The following is a 13590-nucleotide window of genomic DNA, read 5'->3' on the forward strand; positions in this document are numbered from 1 at the left end:
CCACATTACCAAACCCACCAACACAGCTAGCACTAACTGTCCCCCTGGTTGGCAGTCCCAATAGAGAAGTTAAGGAGTGAATAAGCCCAGAGAGCAAACTCCTCTGTATGCTCCCTCCACAGGAATGAGCAGGGGAGGGGGTCATGGTCTCTGCTGTGCTGGTGCGTGTGCTGGACCTGTTCCGTGACTAATGGAGGTATAGCTTCCCCAAGGCAGTCTGCACATTTCAGAAACTCTCCATCCATTTTTACAAAAATTGTTAAAAGCTCTTACATGACACAAGGTTCTAAAGCAGCATATTTCTGCTCAAGGATGTGTGGGATGTGATGCCTTGCACAGCAGTTCTTTTGGGGGACAGTGTTCACTTGCCGTGGGCAGATTTAAACATAAATATCTGTCTATATTTAAACGTATTTAGTGTTCTCGGATTTTCTTCTCCACTTTCAAACTTTGTCATTTTCTCAAAATGGGAATCAAGGGCTTACTAGTGACTGTATTTTTCATTTACCATACATACTTTTTGAAGCATTGTTTTGTAGAGTATTGTTTGAAGCATACATCAGACTGTAAGCTCTGTCCGACCAGTGATTAGTAGAAAGTTCCATAGATACCTTTAATTTAGTATTTCTCTTAGGATTTTGCAAAAAGTCCCTCAGTTCTGGTGGTGATTGTCAATACACTTTGTTTACTTTAGGGAGAAATTGCCTTCTGTCTAGGAATAGAGTGACTTATTCGATGGGAGAGAGGGAAGGAAAATGTCCCGTCCTATGTCGTCACCCACCCACCGCCACCACCCCTCTCCCCAAACAGCCCATCCCTTGGCTCTAAACTTTCTCTGATATAACAGGGCCAAGGCTCATCCACTTTGCCTTGCAGTCTTTCCAAAGGAACATGGTATAGTAGATTTTTCTGTAATCTGCGCTAATTGTGTGTGGCCCCGTCACCCTCTAGCAGCTCTGTCACATTCAAAGGTTTATGACCTGGTACTGCTTCCATGCTAGGAGATATGGTTCTTTAGCTCAAGTGATAGAGAATCATGCTTTCTCATCCGTAGGTGCCAGGTTCACTGGCAATAGGTGACCCAAACAGGGGCATTGTTACGTTGGCTAAGGTGTCCATAACCACTAGATGACAATCTGTTCTCAGAGCCAAGAATCATGACGCCCAGCATTCCACAGCAGGAGAAGTCAAAAATCAGAAGACAGACCAAAAACATGACTTCATCTATTTATAAAAATTTCATGATTTTGGGGCCAATATCGTATTTTTGGATGATGTTTTTGGACTTTTGGCGTTGGCAATACTCCACTTACATTAAACTTTGACTTCATTGTAGAAGATGATGGATGGCAACGGAGGAAGATATTATTTGAGTTTTAGCTTCAGTAATAAGAGGCACAACGGAAAATTGTTGGCAAAATTTCATCAACCAAAGGGTCCTTCTGATTCCAAAGGATGAGCCATATACCCAGGTCAATATATAACTCAGGTCTTATCCAATAATCATTCTGCTGACGGTCTTTTAGTATCTAATATCTAACTGGTTTCAGAGTAACAGCCGTGTTAGTCTGTCTTTGCAAAAAGAAAAGGAGGACTTGTGGCACCTTAGAGACTAACCAATTTATTTGAGCATGAGCTTTCGTGAGCTACAGCTCACTTCATTGGATGCATACCGTGGAAACTACAGAAGACATTATATACACACAGAGACCATGAAACAATACCCCCTCCCATCTCACTGTCCTGCTGGTAATAGCTTATCTAACTGTTTATTTATAAGATAAAAGAGGAAAGAGTTAAAATGGTCAAAGAAATCAAATACATATGCTCATTGCAAAGTTCTTATATAGGTTTGTAGCAGCGATGGAATAAACTGCTAGCTTATAATGTCTCTCTGGTAACATCCAAAAGATTGGAAGGTCCTCAGTCCTTTGATTGTAATGCTCCTCTTAGTGTAAGTCCATAGTCCAGAGATCAGAGCAAGAAAGAGGCAAAATGGAGATGCTTCCAGTGCCTGTACTTTCTCCCATGTGGAGGGAAAACTCTCAGTTTTAGTTAGTGGAAAAGTCCAGTTACAAAATGGAGTCCAGAGTCACATGAGCTAGTCACGTGACCTTGCATGCTTCAGTGACTCAGGAGCAACCATTACCCATATTCTGGCTGAAGCATCCTCAGGAAAGTCCCATTGAGCAGGGATAAGCTTCTTCGTCTGTTTTAGGAGCTAAGTGTTCTTTAATGGGCCATCAACTTAAATAGACCTTTCACAATGTGCTGGCCTGACTGGATGTAAACTAACTACTCTGAAACCTACCTTGTGGGTGTTACCACAGGAGCAAACAGTGTTTGAAATATTGGTACACAGTCAATATTCATAACTTCAGATACAAAGATGATACATGCATACAAATAGGACAGTCATATTCAGCAAGTCATAATTTTTCCATTAATCCCTTACATGACATACTTTGTACAAGATTTGTTGCAATTGTATGGTGATATACATAGTCATATTTTAATAACAGAAGATCACACCCTCCACTTATGAAAAGTTGTAAGGGTTCTTAATGACATGGTGGAGAGGACCTTGGTTTAGGGTCTCGGCCAAAAACGCAGTGCCCCTTAATGCCCTTGGGAAAACACTGTTCTGCTCTGGTTGTATGAGTTTTCAAACCTGGCAAGTGTCTGAAGGAATGTTCCCAGCCACTTTGTTCCCTCCTGAAGTGGGGACTTCACTGTTACTCCCAGTGAGGAGGGGGAAGAGGGTAGGGGCCTTGTAGTTTTCTCTGTGTGTATGCATGCATGTACTGGCTCTTAGGTTGCTGATTACAGTGCATCCCATCAGTACTGGGGCTGTCAAACTAAGATTCCATCTGTTTTGAAACAGTCTTTAAGATTGGTTCTGCCAAACCCTTTCCTGGTAACATAGCTTTGCTGGGCTATGTAGCAAGAAGAAAATTTCTGAGTGCTTTTAAGAATCTAGGTTTGAAAACAGTTTTCCACCTCAGAACCCTTTACAATACCTATATATGTGTGTGTGAGTCCATTTTTGTTGAAGTAGAATAACATTTATGGGCTTCTTAAAAGTGAATCTTCAATGTATTTAACATTAACACTTGGCTTGGAGCCCTACACTTGACACATCAGATTATCATGCTGTCATGGATTATTCATATTTAGACACTAAAGCATGTAAAAGAAACCAAGGAGAGGTAAAGAAGCAGAAACTAACTTTCAAAACCATAAAATTCATCTGCCACTATGCAGTTAAATATATTCTATTTCAGAAGAGAAGGCTGAGTGGCAGGGCTTCCAGCAGAGACCAGGGATATTGGATCTTGGTTTTCCCAGAACTCAGATAACTAGCGTATTCTAAAAGAAATTTACTAGCTGTTTCCTCCTTATGTTAAGGCAGAGGTAGGTACTCTCAGTATGACACAGATGCTTAATTTCTTAAAGGACACACTTTTAATTGATTTTTAACAAAAGAACATAACCTTTTATTTCTGCTATATCTTTTATGAGCCAGGATGACCAGAACAGAACTCACCACTCCAGGTGGGGGTACACCATCAATGTATATAAAGACATAATGTGATTTCAGTATAACTTTTGCATTATATTCTTAATACATCTTAACATTTTGTTTGCATGTTTGAGTATAATGTATGCATGATTCGTTACTTGATGCAGTTTGAAGATAATCCAACACTGGCTGTTCTGAATGAAAGCCAAATCACCAATTGGTGACATTTCATTAACAAGGCTTGCTGACAACCTACATTGAGCTTTCCCCCATCCCTCCACCGCCCCTTAAAATTGACCTCCCCAGCCAGGCAATGTGCTTTAAGAGCCAGTGATCTCATGGTTGAGAAGCTAGGTCCCCAAAGGGTTACCTTGTTTCATTTTAATAATTCTTTGCACTCACATCCAAGAATATTTTGTTTTACAAAGAATAAGAGCTTCGTTAAATTAACTCACATTTGACACATTCATAGAATCATAAAATATCAGGGTTGGAAGGGACCTCAGGAGGTCATCTAGTCCAACCCCCTGCTCAAAGCAGGACCGATCCCAAATTAAATCATCCCAGCTAGGGCTTTGTCAAGCCTGACCTTAAAAACTTCTAAGGAAGGAGATTCCACCACCTCCCTAGGTAACGCATTCCAGTGTTTCACCACCTTCATAGTGAAAAAGTTTTTCCTAATATCCAACCTAAATCTCCCCCACTGCAACTTGAGACCATTACTCCTTGTTCTGTCATCTGCTACCACTGAGAACAGTCTAGAGCCATCCTCTTTGGAACCCCCTTTCAGGTAGCTGAAAGCAGCTATCAAATCCCCCCTCATTCTTCTCTTCCACAGACTAAACATCCCCAGTTCCCTCAGCCTCTCCTCATAAGTCATGTGTTTCAGTCCCCTAATCATTTTTGTTGCCCTCCGCTGGACTCTTTCCAATTTTTCCACATCCTTCTTGTAGTGTGGGGCCCAAAACGGACACAGTACTCCAGATGAGGTCTCACCAGTGTTGAATAGAGGGGAACGATCATGTCCCTCGATCTGCTGGCAATGCCCCTACTTATACATCCCAAAATGCCATTGGCCTTCTTGGCAACAAGGGCACACTGTTGACTCATATCCAACTTCTCGTCCACTGTCACCCCTAGGTCCTTTTCTGCGGAACTGCTGCTGAGGCATTCGGTCCCTAGTCTGTAGCGGTGCATTGGATTCTTCCGTCCTAAGTGCAGGACTCTGCACTTGTCCTTGTTGAACCTCATCAGATTTCTTTTGGCCCAATCCTCCAATTTGTCTAGGTCCCTCTGTATCCTATCCCTTTTCCGTTGCCTATCCCTACCCTCCAGCATATCTACCACTCCTCCCAGTTTAGTGTCATCTGCAAACTTGCTGAGAGTGCAATCCACACCATCCTCCAGATCATTTATGAAGATATTGAACAAAACCGGCCCCAGGACCAACCCCTGGGGCACTCCACTTGATACTGGCTGCCAACTAGACATGGAGCCATTGATCGCAACCCATTGAGCTTGACAATCTAGCCAGCTTTCTGTCCACCTTATAGTCCATTCATCCAGCCCATACTTCTTTAACTTGCTGGCAAGAATACTGTGGGAGACCATGTCAAAAGCTTTGCTAAAGTCAAGGAACAACACGTCCACTGCTTTCCCTTCATCCACAGAGCCAGTTATCTCGTTATAGAAGGCAATTAGATTAGTCTGGCATGACTTGCCCTTGGTGAATCCATGCTGACTGTTCCTGATCACTTTCCTCTCCTCTAAGTGCTTCAGAATTGATTCTTTGAGGACCTGCTCCATGATTTTTCCAGGGACTGAGGTGAGGCTGACTGGCCTGTAGTTTCCAGTATCCTCCTCCTTCCCTTTTTTAAAGATGGGCACTACATTAGCCTTTTTCCAGTCATCCGGGACCTCCCCTGATCGCCATGAGTTTTCAAAGATAATGGCCAATGGCTCTGCAATCACATCCGCCAACTGCTTTAGCACTCTCGGATGCAACGCATCCGGCCCCATGGACTTGTGCTCGTCCAGCTTTTCTAAATAGTCCCGAGCCACTTCTTTCTCCACAGAGGGCTGGTCACCTTCTCTCCATGCTGTGCTGCCCAGTGCAGTAGTCTGGGAGCTGACCTTGTTCGTGAAGACAGAGGCAAAAAAAGCATTGAGTACATTAGCTTTTTCCACATCCTCTGTCACTAGGTTGCCTCCCCCATTCAGTAAGGGGCCCACGCTTTCCTTGACTTTCTTCTTGTTGCTAACATACCTGAAGAAACCCTTCTTGTTACTCTTAACATCTCTTGCTAGCTGCAACTCCAGGTGTGATTTGGCCTTCCTGATTTCACTCCTGCAAGCCCGAGCAATATTTTTATACTCATCCCTGGTCATTTGTCCAATCTTCCACTTCTCGTAAGCTTCTTTTTGGAATTTAAGAGCAGCAAGGATTTCACCATTAAGCCAAGCTGGTCGCCTGCCATATTTACTATTCTTTCTACACATCGGATGGTTTGTCCCTGTAACCTCAATAAGGATTCTTTAAAATACAGCCAGCTCTCCTGGACTCCTTTCCCCCTCATGTTATTCTCCCAGGGGATCTTGCCTATCAGTTCCCTGAGGGAGTCAAAGTCTGCTTTTCTGAAGTCCAGGGTCTGTATTCTGCTGCTCTCCTTTCTTCCTTGTGTTAGGATCCTGAACTCGACCATTTCATGGTCACTGCCTCCCAGGTTCCCATCCACTTTTGCTTGCCCTACTAATTCTTCCCGGTTTGTGAGCAGCAGGTCAAGAAGAGCTCTGCCCCTAGTTGGTTCCTCCAGCACTTGCACCAGGAAATTGTCCCCTACATTTTCCAAAAACTTCCTGGATTGCCTGTGCACCGCTGTATTGCTCTCCCAGCAGATATCGGGGTGATTGAAGTCTCCCATGAGAACCAGGGCCTGCAATCTAGTAACTTCTGCGAGTTGCCGGAAGAAATTATGCATGAAGGATAAACAAATGCTTTGTAGCTAACTTCTTATTTTCCCATCCCCACCCTCTCCAGGTAGCTGGGTCTCATTGAATTATTCAGGAATATTTGGTTATGCACCTTTTTTCTGCAATTTTAAAATTTGGGTCACCCAACATTTCCTTTTCTGAGAATATTTCAGTAGAAGTTGTCGAGATGCCCCATATTTTGTGAAAGTTCTAAGTTCCTAATCTGTAAACTTTAAAGTCTACTTGCTTTTGATTCCCTCACTTATAAAGTAGGCTGCTTCTCTGATCGGATGTTAAAACATGAAATCCTCCATTCCATAATAAAGTCTCATAATTATTTCCCCAGGGCACCTTGTAGATAGCTCAGCAGCACTCTATCTCCTGGCAGTCATCTCCCATCTCTTCTTCAGTACCTTGAAGGCTGCTTTAATGAATCATTAGAAGTGTTGTAAGAAAATATATAGCTTAATGCAAAAAGGGGATTTGCTGCTGCATGAGGATTCTGTCTGAACAATTAACTATGAAACCAGTGCATAGATCTGAAACTGAAATTCTTAGACAAAGTTTCCTGTGTGCAGTAGTGAAATCCGACCTACAGTTATCGAGTTATACACCGCCCAGTAATCCAAAATTCCTGGAAGCTTTCCTCAGTAGCTAATTATTTTTCTGGAACTTCTGTTGATATTATGAGCTCAAAACACTAGGGAGGAAAAACGTTTGTACTTAGTTACAAATGTATATAAATGATCTTACAAATGATATGTGATTTGACATATAATACTGCCTGACAGGCATCTGATTTTTATTTACAGACTTTTTTTAGCATTGGATGATAGCTTGCTGCTTCTTTTCTGTACTCAGCTATTGATGGCCTGTTGAGAATTTCTGTTAATACCTTTTGTTGAACATCCTTTCACCACATTCTTATGTAGTATTGAGATAAAGACAGATTGCTGTAGCTTGTTTCTCTTTCTCTTGCATGTTAATTTCAGCCCTGGTCTACACTAGGACTTTAGGTCGAATTTAGCAGCGTTAGATCAGTGTAAACCTGCACCTGTCCACACGATGAAGCCCTTTATTTCGACTTAAAGGGCTCTTAAAATCGATTTCCTTACTCCACCCCGACAAGTGGATTAGCGCTTAAATCGGCCTTGACGGGTCAAATTTGGGGTACTGTGGACACAATTCAACGGTATTGGCCTCCGGGAGCTATCCCAGAGTGCTCCATTGTGACTGCTCTGGACAGCACTCTCAACTCAGATGCACGATTGTTTGCCGTTGCTCTGACGCAGGGAGGGGCGACTGACGACACGGCTTACAGGGTTGGCTTACAGGGAGCTAAAAGGAGGTGGCTTTACATCAAGGAGTATTTCAGGCAGGACTTCACGGAGGGTTCCAATAAGAAATGGTGCACCTAAGTTATTGTTCTTATTGGAACAAGAGGTTAGTCTGGCCTCTGATTGATACATGGCTAGATTTACCTCGCTGCACCTTCTCTGTGAGTGACCGCAGTGTGACCTAGAGGAATGAGTCCCGGGGGGGGGTGGGTGGGTTTCAAATGAGTACAAAACAAATCTGGTCTATTTCTTGTTTTGATACACTCCATCTATCTTTTATATCTTTGGCTGGCAGCAGACGGTGCAGAAGGACTGCATGCCATCCTCATCTCTTGCCTGCCCGGCAGAAGATGATGCAATAGGACTGCTAGCAAGCTGTATCACCTGCCTGCTCACCATAAGATGGTTCAATAGGACTGACTGCAGGACTAAAGAGAATGACTTGATCAAGTCACTCCAAATTTAGTCCCTGCGCCCATGTCTGCCCAGGCGCTCCTGATCGACCTCACACAGGCGACCAGGAGCACCTCGGACATGACGATGACGGCTACCAGTCCTATTGCACCGTCTGCTGCCACAAGGCAATGGGTTGCTGCTGCTGTGTAGCAATGCAGTACAGCGTCTGCCAGCACCCAGGAGACATACGGTGACAGTGAGCTGAGCGGGCTCCATGCTTGCATGGTATGGCATCTGCACAGGTAACTCAGGAAAAAAGGCGCGAAACGATTGTCTGCCCTTGCTTTCACGGAGGGAGGGAGGGAACGGGGGTCTGACGATATGTACCCAGAACCACCCGTGACAATGTTTTAGCCCCATCAGGCATTGTGATCTCAACCCAGAATTCCAATGGGCAGCGGAGACTGCGGGAACTGTGGGATAGCCACCCATAGTGCAACGCTCCGGAAGTCTACTCTAGCCTCGGTACTGTGGAAGCACTCCGCCGAGTTAATGCACTTAGAGCATTTTCTGTGGGGACACACACACTCGAATATATAAAACCGATTTCTAAAAAACCGACTTCTATAAATTCGACCTAATTTCGTAGTGTAGACATACCCTTAGACGTGAAAGGGATCTCCTCTGTAAAGATGAATCATTCTCTTTCACTGGGCTAAGTTAGTTCAGGTACCCATGAAACAAACAGATTTGCCGTGTGGTGTGTTTTCTGTTATTCACAAAAAGAGACTCCTTGATGAGTTTTCTGTATGTGACCTCCCTCTGCTCTTCCTGTAGACGTGAAGGACATTAGTTAACTGAGTCAGACAAGCCCTTCAAAAACAAGCATTGGTCAGATTGTTGATGACCACTTTTTGGACTGATAGCATTAATTTTCTCCCCTTTGCCTCAGAGTACCTTGCATTTATATGACAGGTTTCAGAGTAACAGCCGTGTTAGTCTGTATTTGCAAAAAGAAAAGGAGGACTTGTGGCACCTTAGAGACTAACCAGTTTATTTGAGCTGGTTAGTCTCTAAGGTGCCACAAGTATTCCTTTTCTTTTTGCATTTATATAGCTCCTATCATTTCAAAGCACTTTTCAAACTACAGGAATCGTGTCAACCACCTCTGGGGGTGACATAGGGTAGGTTTTAATAGTGCACACCAACACTATAGAACATTTTAAGACAGGAAGCCAAGAGTGTCACAGCCAATTGGAACTTCTGGTAGGCAGAATGTCGTTACCCCAATTTCAATTTGAGCAGGATGTTGGGGTTAACACTTCACTTTTATATACAATGACTTTGGGATGTTTAATGGTTGTCAGAACCTTGGTTTTACATCTCCCTTAAAAGATGGTTCCTCCATCAAGGTATTGCCTGCTATCACTATGCTAAGACAAAGCACTTAATATTTAACTGTAAATTATTAACAGTATAGCCCCCCCATCTAGCTAAAACTGGAAAACCAAAAATGGGCTGCATATACTTATTGAAAGGCTAAATTATTTCCTGGTGCAACTCCATTGACTACAATGGAATTATGCCATCAGACAATTTGGACCTGAGCATTTAATGCCACATAGAACTCTTGGTTGGCAGACAACATGATGGCAACGTTCTTGGAGCTCTTTCTGGTTAGGAAATTCAGGAATTTAAACTGATGGCCTGTTTTGAGAGGTCTAACAGAGAACTCTCCCTACTTTGACAATCTGCGATGGGAACAAGATTTAGAAATATAAAATTAAGAACTTGCTTTGCTAACGTGCAATAGCAACTTGCTTTGTCTTTGTCTTCCATCCAAGTGCTGAAGCCATCCTGGCCTTGCTTAGCTTATAAGATCTGATGAGATCATAAGTGAGATGGCTGGAAATCCCTATTGCTTCTCCAAGTAGCCAGCAATTTTTGTTTTATGCTGATCTGACATGAATATATAAAAAAGGATGCTGAAGATGATTTATAAAAGCAAAGTAGTCCACTGGAGACAGGAATTGCTTTAAGGCTTTTGTTAGTTCTAGCCTGATGACTTTTAATTCTCTTAAAGAATTTTTTAAACTTCAGAGTGGATCTTGAATGTTAGTCTGCTTTTATGGAGTTGTCATTTGGAAATATGAGTTTTAATACACTTCTTGTCACTAAACTGTTTATACATATTGATGATTGATCAGCTCCCAATTGATCAGTAAGCTTTCAACTTGATCCTAGTGCTAATGGAACTCTAAAGTGAAATAATTTATTGATCTGCTCTGTCAATACATATTATTTAGAAGAATTAACTGTAAAGAGCTTTGGGGTAGAGAGGCAAACACCGTCCATAAAGACACAAGATGATACCATAACTCCACAGTGATATTGGAAGCCATTGATGTTGTTCCTTTTACTTTCATGTTCCTCCAAACACTGCTGTTGGGTTGATTCACTTTGTTTACCTTCTCAATAATACTGTTATTTAATATTAATTGTAATGGTCTACTCTTATATCTCTGTAGATGAGCATGATACTTTACAAACTCTCAGGTGGGCTAGGCATTGCCCCTAAGGGCTTCCAGTTGAGTATGAAAAAAAAACAAAAGAAAAGAGGAGGCATGAGGTTGGAAAAGAGTCTCCTAAGAGATCAGTGATAGCAGTTCAGATTTTTTTGTAAAGTAGGGGAGGGAAGATGTGTGGCACATGGTAGAGAGGGTGAAGTTATGAGCATAAAGGACTTCTTGGAGTGGAAAAGGTAGAGTAGAAAGTGGAAGAAGCCAAAAGCAGTGTCATGCTACAGGGAGGTGTTTTAGAGACTATTGACTCAGTGGATTTGTTTGTTCCTCTAGTGAAATTCAAGTGAGTTTTGGTATTGATGCTTTACTACAGTTCTCCAAAGACAACTGTTGGACTCAGCCATTCTGTCCATCTTCCCTGCTGCTTTGCTACTGCTGATTGTAGTGTCACAGAGGAGCAGCAAGGCAATATTGTGCCATAGGATGATCCAGAACTGTTTGTCCCAGGGTGACTGTCTTGTTTAGAGGACCTTTATTGCTCCCTTGCTAATTATTCTGAGTTCAGGTTCCCATAAATGTGTCACATTTAAAGAGACCAAGAAAGGCCTGGTCTGCACTTGAAAAGTATCCCAGGGGAACGATTTTGTTGGAAGAGTGATTGTTTTTCACCAAAATAGTGTTATGGGTAGAACATTTAATATGGGTGCAGTTCCATCAGTATAAAGGTGCTATATACAGAGAGAGCTTTTTCCCTTCCTGTATAGCAATATGCCACACCAGTAGGAGCACTTTTATACTGGTTAGCTGCATCCACCCCAGGATGATGGATTGGTATTAACTATTCTGGTATTGTTATAGTAATAGGAGTTGTAAGTGCAGATCAGCCCAACTTCCTGAAATGAAATAAATTCCTTTTCATTATAAACCTGCTCTTGAGAACCAAACATTTCCAGTGTCAAGGGTTATGTCTGCACAACACCTTGGAGTCCATGTGAGCAAGCCTCCCAGCCCAGGCCAAGGGATTTGCGCTAGTGCTCTAAAAATAGCTGTATGGACAGCATGTGGAAGTTTCAGTTCCAACTGGAGCTCAGGCCCTGAAGCCCACCCTCTCCCTAGGCTTCAGAGCCCAAGCCACAACTTCTAAGAGCGGTGTACACAGCTGTTTTTAGAGCACTAGCCTTTGCCCCACTAACCTAAGACTCTCAATCCAGGCGCACAAGCTCACTCCTGGGGCTCCAAGTGCTGCATAGACATAACCAAAGAAGTTTGGTAAAATAGGGTCAGTTATGACCAGTGCTGTGGATATCAACAAAATGCAACATTAGCCATATACCATGGGACCTGGGAAAGAGAGTTAGGCTTTTATCTCCAATGCATTCCTGACTCTTCATACTTGCTGTCACTAGAAACAGTGTTCAGAGAATTAGCAGGGGCTGCGGTTCTGTATAAAGACACGTCGGGGCTCAGCAAGTTAAAAATATTGTGCAAAGGTTGGGGGTCTGCCCCTGTCTTCAGTGAGAGAGAGCTCTTTTTCTAACTGAGGGTTTCCCCCCTCTGAGAAGGGCAGCATTAAACTTGTTCTCTTGTTGCCCTATTTTATGTTATAATGCTTGTAAAGTATTTAATCTTTTGCCCCTCCAAAACAAAACTTCTCAGACAATCTAAACCTCAAACTGTATCAGGACCCATTTGATTTTTAAACCTTTATGCTCCTCATGTGGGTTTAGTCAACAGAAAGGTAAGGGTTACATCCTCAGCTATTACCCAGTCATATCGGTATATATGGTGTATGCTGTGTGTGTTCTTGAAACATTCACTAGCCAGGAAGACTGGTACTGCTCTAGTTATGTTATTCTTTTCTCTTCCATGTTCTTTATTAAACACACCAGGTCTCCACGAGCCACAGCTCTCACATCTTTCTACTGCCCCCAGGTGTAACTGAGCTTAAATGTTTCTCTTAAGAAAGCCATTCCATTCAGGTCAGCTAAATAAAATTTGAGCTGCAGTTGTAAGTAATAGGCTGCCCATTCATTTTCTCTTTGATCCCCTAAAACAGAACAGAAACCAAATTTTCAAAAAACGTTTTTGAAATGCCTTGTCAGCGTCTTTCATTGCCTGATTATTTACCGTGTTATTGATCACTGAGGGGGGAAGGAGGTGTGCCTGCCTTTTCCAGAATGAATGAAATTTGAAATAAAAACACGTACTTTTGTTATGAAAAGTTATTTTAGTATGACCCTACTCTTGTATGTGTGTAAAATATAATGCATAGCTGCTGCATCTGGTGCTAAAACTGCATGGTATGATTTAGAAGTATGTGAGCTGGCTGGCTCATGGATAGAGTTCTCGGCAAGGACAAGTGTTTTAAGTGAATTTGGTGACATGATGGAAATACATTGAGAATTAGATTACCCCAAAACAATGTGGCCTCTCTTTCTACTCCAGCTAACGAGGAAAACCGTCCATTCTAACTCACTAGTAAAAGATAAATTAGTACCGGCGTGGACAAGCTTAGCCCAACTGATGAGCCTTCATTGCCAGCTTGCCAGGAGCCTGAGGACTGCATCTACCTTGTGTAAAATAGAATAGATGGCAGCACTCTCATAGAACATAGACACTACAGAAACTGTGGATGTCTTTACATGTGATCCTTGTTGTGGAGTTCCATTGGCTGTATTTGACCTCAGGCTGCACTTTGATCATCTCTCCATTACAAAGCTCACTTTTTCAGATTGCACTAATCCTTTTAATTGTGAATGAACTCTCATTTACTCAATTATTTTTATCTCCAACACCATAGTGTACCCAACAAGGCTTTCAGGTGCTATCTTGAGCGAAACAA

The 13590-nt window shown here is 42.5% G+C and overlaps 1 protein-coding gene across 3 annotated transcripts in view; it reads left to right on the forward strand.

Annotated features, from left to right (window-relative positions):
* GOSR1 (golgi SNAP receptor complex member 1) overlaps window positions 1–13590 on the forward strand; it is a 65916-nt gene that overhangs the window by 46200 nt on the left and 6126 nt on the right. The gene's annotated exons all lie outside the window — the stretch shown is intronic.

The sequence above is a fragment of the Lepidochelys kempii genome, chromosome 17 (assembly GCF_965140265.1).
Source record: "Lepidochelys kempii isolate rLepKem1 chromosome 17, rLepKem1.hap2, whole genome shotgun sequence".
Taxonomy (NCBI): Eukaryota; Metazoa; Chordata; order Testudines; family Cheloniidae; genus Lepidochelys; species Lepidochelys kempii.